The 16,787-nt window shown below is 43.3% G+C and overlaps 1 protein-coding gene across 2 annotated transcripts in view; it reads left to right on the top strand.

The window, feature by feature from the left end:
- LOC145360159 (rap1 GTPase-activating protein 1-like) overlaps positions 1–16,787 on the top strand; it is a 503,018-nt gene that overhangs the window by 124,878 nt on the left and 361,353 nt on the right. The window contains exon 1 of one of the 2 annotated variants that reach the window (XM_080215153.1): positions 16,179–16,219. The exons of the other annotated variant lie outside the window; for it this stretch is intronic. The gene's annotated coding sequence lies outside the window, so the exon portion shown is untranslated. Of the gene's footprint in view, positions 1–16,178; positions 16,220–16,787 lie in introns of those variants that run through there. 2 annotated transcript variants of the gene reach the window in all.

Here is a 16,787-nt window from a genome sequence, read left to right as displayed (position 1 = left end):
ATCCCGGACATTCTCTCTTCCACCTTCTTCCGTCGGGAAAAATGATACAAAAGTCTGAGGTCACACACTAACCAACTCCAGAACAGCTTCTTCCCTGCTGCCATCAGACTTTTGAATTGACCTTCCATTAAGTTGATCTTTCTCTATACCCTAACTATGACTGTAACACTATATTCTGCATTTTCTTGTTTCTTTCTCTATGAATGGTATGCCCTGTCTGTATTGCATGCAAAAAGCAATACTTTTTACTGTATACTAATACACATGACAATAATAAATCAAATCAAATCAAAAATTCCTAAGATCAGAGAGCTGGAAAGCAGAAATTTCCCCAAACTGTGCTTTGAATCCTGGCTCTAGTAGATTTCACCTGACAATGGGGTAGAATGAACATTCTGAGCTAGTGCTTTCACCCATCCTTACCCCATGAAGGTCTATGCCAATGTTTTAGACATTGAACCACCCCAATGTCCATACACACTTTATTGATTGTTCCAAAAACTTGCGGTTGCTCAGACCAGCTCTGTACAAATCAAACATTGCTGTGTGGGGTTGCCAGGTCTGGCTGGGCATATTCTGGGTGATGTTGGTATGAGCGACGTCACAGAAAGGTGGTGAAACGGCATGGATGTGTCTAAGGGAGTGCGTGAGGCCTCAATCAAACTCATCACAAAAGCTCATTTCATCCCAGCTAAAACTTCCGTATAAATTCTCACCAACTCGCACTAAAAATGCCCTCCACATCTCCCCCAAATCTCACTCACGCCCCCCCCCCCACCATTTGGTCTTCAGGGTATCAGACCCCACCCCCCACAATTTTTGGCACCAGCGCATTGGTGTGATATCTCACCGGCGGGGGAAACATTCGATGGACTGGGAGCAAAGGCTATTGGCCAAGTGCTGGTAAATGTGATTAGTTGGGAGCTCAGATGTTTCTCAGGTGTAACGAGACTCAAAGGGCCAAATGGCGTCTTCTGCATTGAGTGATTCTGTGATTCTGGGACCTCCCGGGATGTCCCACTGCAGCCTTGTTGGGGGTGCAGAGAAAATGGCCTTTTGCACCGAATCTTTAGAGCTTTCCCAAAGTTGCAGGAGAGAATTCCTGCAGAAATTCCACCCCCAGATAGACCTGACTTTGCATTATGATTGTCTTAGAAAGTTAGTTAATGGATGGTGGTGTTTACAACCCCACACACTCACAGTTACACATACGCAGTAGTGGGTTAGGAATGAGAAAAGAAGATGATTTACAACTATGGCCAACAACGGCAAAAGAACCACAGAAATTAACATTAGTTCACACGATTTCCAGAGGCCCAGAATGTCCCCTGAGGGCACATCCTTCATGGCAGCGTTCAGTCCAGGTGAGTTTCCGGTTAGAAATAAAGCCCTGAAACAAACACACTGCAAGATGGAGTTTCCGTGCTGAGATCGTTTGGCAGGCAACCAGCAGAGATTTTTAAAATCAGACAGGCTTTGAGGAGTTGAGGGATGAAGACTAGCTGATTGCTTAACTGAGGGCTTTAGAAGTTCTTTCCAGTTGGTGATAAAGTGGCTGATTGAGCTGTGAGGCTGGAAATGCAACATTAAAATGATCCAAAAGTCGAGAAGCACAGGGGTCATGTTATCTGTTTATGAATGAATTAATTGTTGCGTCACCGGTAGTGTCTGTGCCTCAGGCAAATAAATCCATTGTTGGCTGCTAATGTTCCCTCAGGCATAACGAGTTTCAATCTCTCTATCCGTGTTATCATCCTGACTAAGGGAGTCTAGTTTGTGATTATAATGTGGCTTTACCCTGCAATGTGAGATTCCACACTGATACAAGTGGAACTCTTGTAGCCCCTGTTAGAAATTTCCAGCAAGAAGTCTCACAACATCAGGTTAAAGTCCAACAGGTTTATTTGGCAGCACTAGCTTTTGGAGCACTGCCCCTTCATCAGGTGAATGCAGGATTTGTTTCACAATCAGGGCATATACAGATACAAACTCAATTTACAAGATAATGGTTGGAATGCGAGTCTTTACAGGTAATCAAGGCCTAAAGGTACAGACAATGTGAGTGGAGAGCGGGTTAAGCACAGATTAAAGAGATGTGTATTGTCTCCAGCTGGGACGGTTAGTGAGATCTCGCAAGCCCAGGCAAGTTGTAGGGGTTACAGAAACAGTAGAAATTTCCAGAACATATAGTCAATCTGGTGAATCATGTGATCTGTAGCAGCCATTTTGCGGTTTAGCAGAAGTAAAGTTAAAATAGCAAAATAGGAATAAAGTTTTGACGCATACATTTTGGATTTCTTTTCATGCTTTATTGACAAAAGAATACCATGTGAAACGTTGGTTTTGTTTCTGGCAGCTTCAGGAATAAAGTTATTCCTGATAATTGGTGGCTGTAGGGAACTTCCAAAATCGGCAAAATCCCTGCCCAAATTCTAACCACTTGCTTGTCTCATCCTCCTTTTATCCTGGAATCCAAATCAATGGGCAGGACAGCGGTTAGTGCTGCTGCCTCACAAGATCTGAGTTCGATTCCCGTTTTGGTCACTGTCTGAGTGGAGTTTGCATGTTCTCCCTGTGTCTGTGTGGGTTGCCTCCGGGTGCTCCGGTTTCCTCCCATAGTCCGAAAGACGTGCTGGTTAGGTGCACTGGCCGTGCTAAATTCTCTCTCAGTGTATCCGAACAGGCGTCGGAGTGTGGCAACTGGGGGATTTTCACAGTAACTTCATTGCAGTGTTAATGTAAGCCTACTTGAGATGAATAAATAAACTTTAAACAATGGAGTTCTTCACTTTCCTTCTATCCTATTACAATTCTAAACACAGCCTTCAGTGCGTTGACAGTCAGACTAATTGTATGAAGATAAGGTAAGAATGCTTTTGTCCTCTTTCTTAGACTGATCATTATTGTCTGCGTGATGCCCTCTGGCCATTCTCCTGACAGCTTAGTGAATATTGATGTTAAGTTGTCGCTGATCAACTCTGCAGATATTTCATCCAATTCCAGCTACTTTCCCAGATCTTGGCTCAAATTTTGCTGCTCTTACCTCACTGGTATTTCTGGTGCAATGAAATCAGCATCAACATTATTCTCTCCTTTTAGACCAAACGTATGTTTACTTTGTTGATTTTTAAAAAGATTTTGTTCAAGTTGGCGAGATTAAGTTTTTGAAACTGCAGGAAGCCATTGGAATAGACTGGGTCAGCAGTTTACAAGAAACCTGTACGTGGGACAGACAGCAGTGAGATTTGCCATTGTGGGGGGAGATATATAATTACAGGAGGAGTTGCACAAGGGCATTTCACACCTCCTCTTCAACATCTGTGCAGAAGCCGTGATTGAAGAAGTGTTGAGAGGGGGCTGTGAATCAGAGGGATGAATCATAACAACAGTTAGATTCACAGATGACAAAGCATTTGTAATGAGCGCAGAGGAAGGATTATATGAACTGGTAGGTAGATTAGCAGCAGATATGAAATTTGGAATGAAAGTGATCATTGACAAACAAAAACATGCTAGATATCTCAAAATAACCACAAAATATTCATATATTTATAGAAGAAAAAGAACGAGAACATATGATGCAGATCTTGGGGTTCAAGTCCACAACTCCCTGAAAGGGGTCACACAAGTAGACAGGGTGGTTAAGGAGGCGGATGGCATGCTTGCCTTTATTGGCTAGGGCATTGAGTACAAGAGTGAGGATGTCACATTGCAGCTTTAGAAAACTTTGGTTAGGTTGCACATGGAGTATTGCATTCAATTCTGATCGCCACGTTACAGGAAGGACATGGGGGCTTTGGAGAGGGTGCAGAAGAGGTTTATCAGAATGCTGCCTGGATTAGAAGGTATGAACTATAAGGAGAAGATGGACAAACTAGGGTTATTTTCCCTGGAACAGCGGAGGCTGAGGGGAGACCTGATAGAAGTCCATAAAATTATGAGAGGCATAAATAGGTTGACAGTCAGAATTGTTTTCCCAGAGTTGGGTTCATGGAAGGAGTGGGTGCGGAAGGAACAGAGTATCAATGCTGGATTATCTGGGGCATTAGTAGAGATGGGTATAATTTTGTCTTTAAAAAAGCATTCAAACAATTACATGGGTGGGATGGGTATAGAAGGATATGGGCCAAATGCGGGCAATTGGGATTAGCTTAGTGGTTAAAAAAAAGGTGCCAAGGACAAGTTGGGCCGAAGGGCATGTTTCCATGCTGTAAACCTTTATGACTCTATAACTATGTCTCACTGGCAAATGAAAAGGCTGGGACAGGATAGAGTATGGGAAGATTAGTATGAGCCAAGGACCAGCCTTCAGATAGAAAACCCATCATGATGATGACCAAGAAGCAATCATAATAGTGATAGTGGAGTCAGACACTTTAGGAACTTTCAAGCGGTTATTGGATAGGCACATGGAGCACACCAGAATGATAGGGAGTGGAATAGCTTGATCTTGGGATTGGACATAGCTCGGCATAACATTGAGGGCCGAAGGGCCTGTACTGTGCTGTATGTTCTATGTTCTATAATTGTTTCAACATCATTCGACTGGGAACTATGTAATGAGAACGGAATCATTGCCAATCTAGCTGTACGAGACCCCTTGGGGATGAGCGACCAGAACATGGTAGAATTTTTTATCAAGATGGAGAGTGAAATGGTTGATTCACAGATTAGGGTGCTGATAAATAAAGGAAACTATGAGGATATGAGGCGTGAGTTGGCCTTGATAGATTGGGGAGAGTTACTTAAAGGGATGACAGTGGATAGGCAATGGCAAACATTCAAGGAACACATGGGGGAACTGCAGCAACTGTTTATTCCTGTCTGGCACAAAAGCAAAATGGGCCAATCCATGGGTTACAAAGAAAATTAGAGAGAGTATTCAATCTGAGGAAGAAACATACAAATTGGCCAAGAAAAATAATCGGTCTGAGAATTGGGAGCAGTTTAGAATTCTGCAAAGAAGGACTAAGGGATTGATTAAGAAGGGGAAAATACAGAACAAAAGTAAGCTAGCAGGGAACATAAAGACCGACACTAGGAGTTTCTATAGATATGTGAAGAGAAAGAGGTTGGTGAAGACAAATGTCACTTCCCTACAGACAGAAACAGGGGAGTGTATAATAGGGGACAGAGAAATGGCTAAGTAACTGAATCCACACTTTGGTTCTGTCTTCACAAAAGAGGACCCAAATCAGATGCCAGAAATGTTGGAGAATGCAAGATTTAGTGAGAGGGAAGAACTGAGGGAGATCAATATTAGTAGACGGATGGTGCTGGGAAAATTGATGGGATTGAAGGCGGATAAGTGCTCGGAGCCTGATAATCTACATCCCAGAGTACTTAAGGAAAAGACTCTAGAAATAGTGGATGCATCGGTGGTCACCTTCCAGGATTCTGTAGACTCTGGAACAGTCCCTGCAGATTGGAGGGTAGCAAATGTACTCCAATATTCAAAAAGGGCAGTAGAGAAAACAGGGAATTACAGATCAGTAAGTCTAACATCGGCAATGGGGAAATTCTCAAATCCATTATCAAGGACTTTATAGCAGAGCATTTAGAAAGCAGTGGCAGGATCAGACAGAGTCAGCATGGATTTTTGAAGGGGAAATCATGCTTAACAAATCTGTTGGAATTCTTTGAAGATGTAACTAGTAGAGTTGATAAGGGAGAAGCAGTAGATGTGATATATTTGGACTTTCAGAAAGTATTTGGCAAAGTCCCGCATAAGGGATTTTCATGCAAGATTAAAATGCCTGGGATTGGAGGACGTGTATTGAGATGGATAGAAAACTGGTTGGCAGGAAGGAAACAAAGAGTAGGAATTAATGGGTGCTTTTCAAATTGACAGGCAGTAACCAATGGAGTGCCACAGGGATTGGTGCTGGGATCCCAGCAATATATATAAATGATTTGGATGTGGGAACAAAATGTAACATCTCAAAGTTTGCAGATGATACCAAGTTGGGTGGGAGGGTGAACTGTGACGAGGATGCAGAGATCCTTCAGAATGATCTGGACAGGTTGGGTGAGTGGACGAATCAATGACAGATGCAGTATAATTTGGATAAATGTGAGGCTATTCACTTTGGGAGCAAAAACAAGAAGGCAGATTACTACCTGAGTGGCTGTAAATTGGGAGAGGAGAGTGTGCAGAGGGATCTGGGTGTCCTTGTGCACCAGTCACTGAAGGTAAGCGTGTAGGTGCAGCAGGCAGTAAAGAAGGCAAATGGTATGTTGGCCTTCATTGTGAGAGGTTTTGAGTACAGGAGCAGGGATGTGTTGTTGCAATTATACAGGGGCCTTGGTGAGGCCACACCTAGAGTATTATGCACAGTTTTGGTCTCTTTTTCTGAGGAAGGATGTTCTTGCTCTCGAGGGAGTGCAGTGAAGGTTTACCAGGCTGATTCGAGGGGTGGGGGGACTGATGTATGAGGAGAGATTGACCAGGTTAGGATTGTTTTTGCTGGAGTTCAGATGAATGACTGGGGTGGGGAGGTGCGGTCTGATAGAAACTTATAAAATTCTAACAGGACTAGACAAGGTAGATGCAGGGAGGATGTTCCCAATGGTGGGGAGTCCAGAACGAGGGTTACAGTCTGAGGATTCAGGGTAGACCATTTCAGAGCTGAGACATTTCTTCACCCAGAGAGTGGCGAATATGTAGAATTCATTACCACAGGAAGTAGTTGATGCCAAAACATTGAATGTATGCAAGAGGCGGCTGGATAGATTCGACTTGGGGGCGAATGCGATCAAAGGTTATGGGGAGAAAGCAGGATTAGACTATTGAATTGGATGATCAGCCATGATGGTGATGAATGGTGGAGCAGGCTCGAATGGCCTCGCCTGCTCCTATCCTCTATGTTTCTAAGCCTGTGAATTGAAAAATCAAAATCAAAGATTGGCTGGATTAAAGAAAGTTTGATGGTTGGATGAGATGAAGTCACGTTCTCAGATAGGTTTAGATTTATCGATAACTGTTACTTTTTAGTTTTTAGTTTGGTTTCATTATGAACTTGACTTTAAAAAGAAACTTCCTCAAATCTGCCCGTGGTTTGTGTTCAGAAACGAAACCAACTTTTACTGCCGGACAAAATGTGAAAAGTGAGGCAAGGTTTGCAGGGGAGGGGGGGCAGGCGATTGGGTCTATTTGGGAAGAATTTTCAGAGTTAGGCACTTGGAGTGGAATTCTGTGCTGATAACAGGAACCAAACTACCGCTATAGACTGCTGCATAAACAATCAGGATGTCAGAGTTGCTATCGTTACTTGTGTTAGGTGATGAGTATTGTGACTCCCACATTGCATTCTGGTTCGTGTATTTTATTTGTACTTTCGATGATTAACAAAACACATGACGAACAGCAAACTGACCTGAGGGACCACAACGTGTATCTATAAAGGCTTGAGTTCTCAGCATGCTGTGAGCAACTTACACCTGCCAAGAAAAAAGAGGCTTAATAGCTTTCATCTCCCGTACCTGTGTCACATCTTTAACATCACATGCAAAGACAAGTTCCCCAGTGACACAGTCCCTGCTCGGACAAACATGGTAAGCAGGCTCGGCCTAATCCAGCAAACAAAGCTTCACTGGTTGGGGTGTATGTAGAGGATGGAAGGTCACTGCATCCCCAGGAACCTGTGCCATGAGATCAGTTTGATGTCAAAGCTCTGAAACTGTCAAAAGAGACATGGAAACCTCAACATCATTCACAACCAATGGGAAACTGTCACTGATGATCAACACCAGCAGTGATGCCAGCTGTGGGCAGGAGTTGCCACCACAACATCTGGCTTCAGAAGCTCCAATCCTGCAAATAAGATGTCAGCAGAGTTCACACTGCACCACCGGCAGGAGATAACTCGATGTGTAACACTTGTAGTTGACTGGGCCTTCTCAGAATTCTGCCATCCAAAGAGATACAGCAGATAATATAATCTGATCTGTCCACAATTCTGAGACTGCATTCTCATCATCCCTCACAGATGAAAGAACATAAGAACATAAGAAATAGGAGCAGGAGTAGGCCATCTAGCCCCTCGAGCCTGCCCCTCCATTCAGTAAGATCACGGCTGATCTGAACTGGGTCCGTTCCACTTTCCCGTTTTCTCCCCATAACCCTTAATTCCCCTGTCTATCAGAAATCTATCTACCCGTGACTTAAATATATTCAGCGAGGCAGCCTCCACCACTTCAACGGGCAGAGAATTCCAGAGATTCACCACCCTTTGAGTGAAGAAGTTCCTCCTCAACTCTGATCTAAACTGCCCCCCCCTTATCTTGAGGCTGTGCCCTCTAGTCCTGCTATCCTTTCTAAGCGGAAAGAATCTCTCCACCTCTACCCTATCCATCCCCCTCATTATCTTGTAAAGCTAACCATTTACCTGTCGTACAGTTGTTACCCTGAGATTATGTGGCTGAGACTGAGGGATCAGTTTTAACCTCACCCTGAGGGTGAAAATGGTGAGGGATCACACAGGCTAGTTCCCAGTTGAAGATAACTCCTTTCTCACCACACGCTCTCTGAACCTGAAGAGTCTTGAAGGCAGCTGAGGTTCCTGCAGGGAATTCACCATCAAGGACCCAGTTGTGTTGTTACCAGGTCGTGAGATGGTACATCACCTTGGCACTCCTAGCAGATGAAACCAAAACTCCAACTTTGTAAAGGCCAAAGGAAGTTATCGAGTTGAGGGGTTACCCTCCAAATCCCTGCAACTTTATTCAACTCAAAAGCTGACCCAGATCTCCGCACTTCTCCAATTCAGCTTCCTGCTATTCGTTGATGTTGATCACTGCACCAATAGCGGCTGTGCCTTCTGCTGCCTCGGCTCCAATGTCTGGGATTCTCTCCCTAAACATTTAGCCTCCCTTCCCCTCTCTCCACCTCGTGGAGATGAAACCCCAACTTCACAAGTGACAGAGCTAATCGATTCCACAACCAATGGATCAGATCCAAGCTCTGCAGTCCTGCCACATCCTGTCATGAATGGTGGTGGACAATTAAACAACTCACTGAAGGAGGAGGTTCAACAAATATCCCCATCCTCAATGATGGAGGAGTCCAAACATCAGTGCAAAAAATGAGGTTGAAATGTTTGTGACAGTTTTCAGCCGGAAGTGCCAATTGGTTGATCCACCTCGGCCTCCTCCAGAGGTCCCCGGTATCACAGATGTCAGTCTTCGATTCACTGCATGTGATGTCAAGAAATGGCTGAAGGCACCAGATACTGTAAAGGTCGTAAGTCTGTAATGTGCTGCAGCCCTAGTGATGCTATTCCAGTTCAGTTACAAAGCTAGCAACAATAACCTGAAAATTTATTATCTTCAAATAACAGCCAAATTCACTTTGAAAGCCTTGATTAAATCTGTCTCCACCACACTGTCAGACAGTGCATCTCAGATCCTAACCACTCGCTGTGTGAATCTGCATCCACTGCACTCTCAGACAGTGCATTCCCGATCCTAACCACTCGCTGTGTGAATCTGTGTCCACCACACTCTCAGACAGTACATTCCAGATCCTAACCACTCGCTGTGTGAATCTGTCTCCACCACACTCTCAGACAGTACATTCCAGATCCTAACCACTCACTGCACAAAAACATTTTTTTTGCATCATTTTTGCTCGTTTTGCCAATTATTTCAACTCTGGAGGAACAGGACTTCACGTTGTGATTAGGCACTTAACCATCCTCTGGACTCAACAGTGAGTTCAACAGCTTCAGACCATGAGCTCTCACCTCTTCGGGTTTTTGTGTTCCCAGCGTCAGTCTGTATCATCTCGTGCTTTTACTCTTAGAAAACACTGACTGATTTCTGCTACAAACACTTGCTGCTATTGTGCTTTCAGACTGTGCTAACCTTTATTTTGACATCAATACTTCCTTTAGTCTTTAATATTATCATTACCACATCCTTTGCCTTCTCTTCCATAACATCATTCTTCTTCTGCCCTCTGGTCCATCGCTGACTTCTGTTTTCCTGCACCTGTCTATCTCTCTTTAGAAGCATAAAATCCATCTCATTGCCACCTCGCTCCTGTACCAAAGAGGAGTCACATTGGACCTGAAGTATGCACTCTGGCCAGGGTTTTCCAGAGGGACCGGAAGTTTCTAAATGGTTGGCTGAATTTTCCATCCCGCCCGCGATGGGCCCCACCATAGGCAGGATTGGAAAATCCCAGCCTCCCTTTCTCTCACAACACCAGGTTAAAGTCCAACAGACTTATTTGGTAGCACGAGCTTTCAGAGTGTTGCCCCTTCATCAGGTGAATCAGGAGTATCGCTCCAAAAGCTCGTGCTACCAAATAAAGCTGTTGGACTTTAATTTGGTTTTGTGAGACTGCTTGTTCTGCCTACCCCGGTCCAACACCGGCAACACCACATCATCTCTCTTTCTCTCTACAGCTGCTGCCAGAGCTGCTGTGTTTTTCTAACACTTTCCATTTTTATTTTAGGTTCTTGGCATCTTTTTCTTTCATTTAAGGAAATATTAGAAGGAGTTTTTTTAAGTTTACTTATTATGGTCATAAGTAGGCTTACATTAACACTGCAATGAAGTTACTGTGAAAATCCCCTAGTTGCCACACTCTGGCGCCTGTTCGGGTACACTGAGGGGGAATTTAGCATGGCCAGTGCACCTGACCAGCATATTTTTCAGACAGTGGGAAGAAGCTGGAGCACCCGGAGGATACCTATGCAGAAAGAGGAGAATGTGCAAATTCCGCACAGACAGTGGCCCGGGACCCAAACCGGGAATCGAACCCCGCTGCGGTGCTATGAGGCAGCAGTGCTAACCACTACGCCAGTGTGTCACCCCTTTGAGACTTGTAAAAAAGGTTGGCTTTTGTAAGGGGTCTGAAAGGAAGAAAGGGAGGAGGAAAAGGAAGATAAAGGTCATGTAGGTAGTTTGCAAAATACTTTTTGGATTTAGAGCAGAATCAGATGAATGTTTGCTAACGATCGAGCGGAACGGTGAGGGAGAAAAACTGAACTTTTCTTCAGAGGGTTCTGGAGCTGGAGGGGTTTGGAGAGTAGAGGCAGGATGTTGCTGAGCTCAGTAACTGCACCATTGCTGATCTTGGAGCTGCTTGTTCCTAGATGTGGGTTGAAATTCCATTCTCCAATATGTATTTCTTGTTCACACTCTATTTGCCTTTTCACCTGCCTCAAATCACATTCTTTGCTGCACTATTTTGAGCTCCCATTCTGTTAGGTTATTTTAAAATTTACATTGCGCATTGTTCTATTTAAGTTCTATCTTGCGCTCTCAGTTTCATTTATGCTTATGCTGTGAGCTCTTGGCTATGTTTCTTCCTCATTGAAATTCTGCGCGTCACTCTGAATTACTCTAATGTTTTGGCAAATCCTGTTGCACTGTGTTGTTTAAAGCCCATTAACAGATCTATCTGATGTTTATTGCCGAGTGAAATAATGATGCCAATTGCCCAGTGTTTGCTTAGGCTCCAAAAAGTCCAAGACTGTAAAATATAGCAACTCCTTCAGCTTTTAAAATTGACATTTCTTTGTCAAATTACAAATGTTCTCCTCATGAGTTTTGGATCTTCAATTTAGTGATTCATTCTCCTAAATCTCCTTCCAATTGTCTTTAAAACTGCTATTCTTCAGGTGAGGAGTGACTTGGTTCCTCTCTTTTCACACTCCCCATTTCATTAAAACAAAGATTTTGAACTTTAGGATGACGTATAATCAATTTAGTGGGCGCAGTGGCACAATGGTTCGCACTGCTGTCTCAGAGAGCCAGGGACCCAGGTTCAATTCCAACCTTGGGTGACTGTCGGTGTGAGTTTGCACGTTCACCTTGTGTCTGCGTGGGTTTCCTCCAGGTGCTCCAGCTCTCCCCCCGCCTCAACACACACACACACACACACACACACACACACACACACACACACACACACACACACACACAGTCCAAAGATGTGTAGGTTAGGAGATTAGGATCTGGGCAAGATGTTCTGTTGGAGAGTCAGTGCAGACTCGATGGGCTGAATGGCCTTCTGCACTGCAAGTGTTCCTTTCTATGACTGTCTGAGTATTTGATTACACAGATTTGTACAAAGAAATTAACCAGTTATGTCTTGTGTTAAACAAGTAAAGCAATAGTTTTATTGAGCTAAAACTCACCCGGGTGAAAACATTGATGATAATAAAATGTAAAAACATGCCTCAACTTTCTCAACGACACACACAATCCAAACAGGATAACGCGGTCAACCTCGCCAAAGTGAAATTCGTTAAGAAAAGTCAAATAAATGGAGAATTCACGGATTGTAAGTCCTGATGCTGGGATTTGGGACTGACACAATAAGAAATCTGACAACACTAGGTTAAAGTCCAACCAATTTATTTGATTGTAAACTCACAAGCTTTTGGGGTTTCCCTCTTCGTCAGGTGAATGGAGAGTTCTGGCCTCAGACAGAGCATATAATAGCACAGACAGTTTACAGATTACTGATTAGAATGCGAGTCTTTACAACTAACCTGCTATTTAAGCCTTAAAGATGCAGACAGTGTGAGTGGAAAGAGCATTAAGCACAGGTTACAGAGATGTGTATTGTCTCCAGACAGTACAGTAAGTGAGGTTTTGCAAACCCAGGCAAGTCACGGGGGTTACAGATAGTGCGACATGAACCCAAGATCCCGGTTGAGACCGTCCTCATGTGTGCGGAACTTGGCTATCAGTCTCTGCTCAGCGACTCTGCGCTGTCGTGTGTCGTGAAGGCCGCCTTGGAGAACGCTTACCTGAAGGTCAGAGGCCGAATGCCCGTAATCTGTAAACTGTGTGTGCTTTATATGCTCCGTCTGAGGCCAGAACTCTCCATTCACCTGATGAAGGGGCTAACCCCGAAAGCTTGTGAGTTTACTATCAAATAAATTTGTTGGACTTTAACCTGGTGTTGTCAGGCTTCTTATCGTGTTTACCCCAGTCCAACGCCGGCATCTCCACATCATTTGGGACTGAATCAGTTATTAATGTTGAAGTTGGCTTTCCCCCTGGAAACACTGTGGAATTGTAGAACCTTAGAATCCCTACAGTGCAGAAAGAGGCCATTCAGCCCATCTAGTTGCACCGACAGCAATCCCACCCAGGCCCTATCCCCATAACCCTGTGCATTTACCCTGCTAATCCCCTGACACTGGGAGGCAATTTAGCAGCACATCTTTTGGACTGTGGGAGGAAACCGAAGCAATCTACACAGAGAGCTGGGAAGCTGGGAATGGAACGTGGGTTCCTGATGTCATGAGGCAACAGTGCTAAGGGATGCCAGAGTTGGAGGTGAGCAAATATTCTAGAAAAGCTGGCGTTTGGGAGAAGTTGAGAGTCAAGGAGATGAAGAATGAGCTGATGGGTTATGTTAATAGTTTGGGAAAGTAGAGATTGAAGTGCACGGGGGACAGTATCACGACAATATCCTGTACGGAATATATCACATTGGTTGGTTTCTAAGATTATTGTTTAAATAGGGGGACATTTCACTCAAACACAAAAACATTGACATAAAATGGCTGCCAGTTTACACCACTAAGTAGCCAATGTCCACTTCATGGAGACAGTGTCTACAAAAATCCGCTTGGGACGATGATTAACATGGAGAAGCTGAGTTTTTTTTTGCAAACATATCAAATAGATTCAATCTGGAAAGAATGAACTATCCAAAGTAAATTGCCTGGAGATTAAAAATTCATCACCTTGTCTATACCACACAATGGCAAAAGAGAAGCTGCAGCCACGAGTTATCCAACTGTCCACATGAAAAAATGTCACGTGATACGACCTTTTGTGTGACGGCTTTGATGTGGGATCGGGACACAGGTCACATGAGCTGCGGGAGTGACGATCTTCTCCCTCTCTCTCTCGGCAAACCATCAATAGTATACCAGGAGATACCAGTGGATACCGTGGGGGGAAGGGGCAGGGGGCTTGGGGGGGCAGAGGGGGTCTGACCGTAAAATTCCACCCTGCAAATTCCACAGTGGCACAGTGGTTAGCACTGCCACCTCACAGCGCCAGGGTCCAAGGTTCAATTCCCGGTTTGGGTCACTCTCTGTGCGGAGTCTGCATGTTCTCCCCGTGTCTGCGTGGGTTTCCTCCGGGTCCTCTAGTTTCCTCCCAGACTCCGAAAGATGTGCTGATTAGGTGCATTGGCCATGCTAAATTCTCCCTCAGCCTACCCAAACAGGCACCGGAATGTGGTAACTAGAGCATTTTCACAGTAACTTCATTGCAGTGTTAATGCAAGCCTACTTATGACTCACAAATAAACTCTACCTTCCCCTCTGTACTAATCACTCCACTACCCACCATTCAAATTCCAACCACTCCATTTGATTCACACCCACCAGATACTTACTGACCAATTATTTCTCTCTATTCCTTCATTATTCTATTACAAGTTGCTGAGATTCAGGTATCCTGTCGGCCTATAGAATAACAGACGCACCAAAAGCAATCGGGGCTTGACCTGTGAAACCAGGAGTGAATGCGAATATTCAACTTTTTCCGAGGTACCTTTGCCCTATAGATTGGTTAATGAAGTGTGTTGCAGCTATAAGGAACGATACTTTCCACTACAAAGTTGATGAGATTTCATCTTTATATTTCATAATGTGTAGTCTAAATAGTTACAATTTCAATTCAATTGCTTTTAATTATGTTTATCTTGGAACTCAAGACCTGCCTGCAAAAAATTAACAATCTAAAGTGTAAGTTCCTGAAGTTCTGTACTATTCTAGGATAGAAGGGAAATCAAGCATGCTGGTTTCTGTAACATTAAAAATTATTGATGAGATATATGATACAAGATGAAAAGCTGCCAAGTAGTTCATTTTTTTGAGTTGACATTTGCCTTGGTCCTCACTATAACAACTACCCAGAAACAGTGACAGTTAAATTTGACCCTGTGTAATATGCAAAGATTCGCTTATTTGACTATAGCACTTAAGGAAGGCAAGTGGAACACATTATTTTCCAGGATCCAACTGAAAAAAAGGCTTACTTCGCTGTGATCTCTTAATCAGCCAAATATTATGGGGACGTGCAAAAATCACTTAGTTCCATATTGTGGAAAGCTCACCATTCATAACGATATCACCCCTAAGCCCGTGGGCAACATTGTGGGAGGTCGCTAGTATTAGAAAGAAATGCAAAAACTGACAGCACATTATGTTCAAATACATTTATACAAGAAATCCAGCAGGATCACTCATAAGATTGCAGTAGCCATAGCAGTGACGTTAGGCGCCTTTGTCTTTGGGATTCTTTGATGTGTTTATTTCGCAGTGCTTTATGTAAATGAAGTGTCTGGGGATCATGCCCACTCACAAAAGGAGCCATTCTGCACATGTGTGGAGAATGGCTCGAAAAACACAGGCATCAATGGGAAGCCAAACTTTGGGAGGAAACGTCCAAAGTAAAAAAATATATAATTTAACACTCCTTAAAAATGACAGCATTTGCTTTTGTGATATTCAGAACTGACTGGTGCTTGGCACAATTAATTTGCAGCAATAAAGTCACACAAAGGATGGCTTTCAGACTTTACTGTACATTCCATTTCTAACAAAGCAAACAGTGTCTAATCTGACACTTGAAAAATATGAGGTTAAAAGTATATGAGATCTCGCAGTAAAGGGGGGAGATGGGGTGAGAACTCGTGCACTATTGCTCTGGGAGATCGAAACAAGGCTATCTCTATCTTCAACTATCTGTGATTTAAATTGCCTAATTGTAATGCACAGTTTTCCTCAAAATGATGAAAAGACATACTGTCCCTTGTAATAACTAACAAAATCGTTTTTATTTTAACAAAGTGTATTTTTGAGATAAATCCTAACTGGAGAGAATTTGCAGCATCAATGTTTTGGCAGGGTAACAGAAGGTACTTTTGATTTGTGAGTTTTAAAGAAAGATACTGAAAGATCTTGAATGAAACTCATTTCCACTGAAAATTCTGGCTGACGGGGCAAGTGGTTGTTGCTATGGGATACAGAAAAAGCAGCTCCCAGCTTCTCCTTTTCTCCCTGAATGGCAACAGTTGGCTGTTGAAGCAGGCAGAGTGGAGTTATAGCACCTCCAGGGACTCACAGCCTTCCTGAGCCTTTCATTGCAAAAACCTCCTCAGGGAAAGCTTTTTTCCAAGTGGATAAAAAATGGACAGAAGAAAAAGAAGCTTTACTTTTGGAGCCTATGGGGGGTAAGTACAGCTTCCTTTTCTTTGAGATAGATTTTGTAGAGCTAATGGGAACTCATATTTAAACCGAAATATCCAAAAAACCAGCAAAATCCCACTGGATGCATTTGCTAACTGAAGTTCCATTTTAAAACCTTTGTCCTTTGTAACTTATTAACTGTTGTGAGTTATTGCTCTGGAAGATTTTATGTATTTTTTTATTACATGTGCTACTTTCATTTTGAAACATCTGAAGTTGGTCTGAGTGGAGTTTTGCTGCAGGCAAGATCTGAACTTTATTCAAAGTGGCACTTTTGTTCTGACACAAAGCACTGTGTGTTTACCAAAGGCAAAATACATGTGACATGTTCTGGAATAAATTTTTTAAATTAATAGATTAGGCATCAACTCCTGAACTTGGGCAAAACCAAGTTTGCTTCAAATGCAGCAAAACAATTACGTTATGTTTTTACTCTGTTACTTATTCCAGTTCCTACACTGAAAGGATTTACAGCCAGCTGAATCTGAGAATGAGAAGTTGCACAAAAACTCATTCGGTGAATCCTCTTTTGAGAGCTCTGTAATAGAACAT

This window comes from Carcharhinus amblyrhynchos, chromosome 30 (genome assembly GCF_965287045.1).
Source record: "Carcharhinus amblyrhynchos chromosome 30, sCarAmb.v2.hapA, whole genome shotgun sequence".
In the NCBI taxonomy this organism is placed as follows: Eukaryota; Metazoa; Chordata; class Chondrichthyes; order Carcharhiniformes; family Carcharhinidae; genus Carcharhinus; species Carcharhinus amblyrhynchos.
The sequence above is the reverse complement of the archived record's forward strand: the minus strand, read 5'-3'. Positions and strand labels throughout refer to the sequence as shown.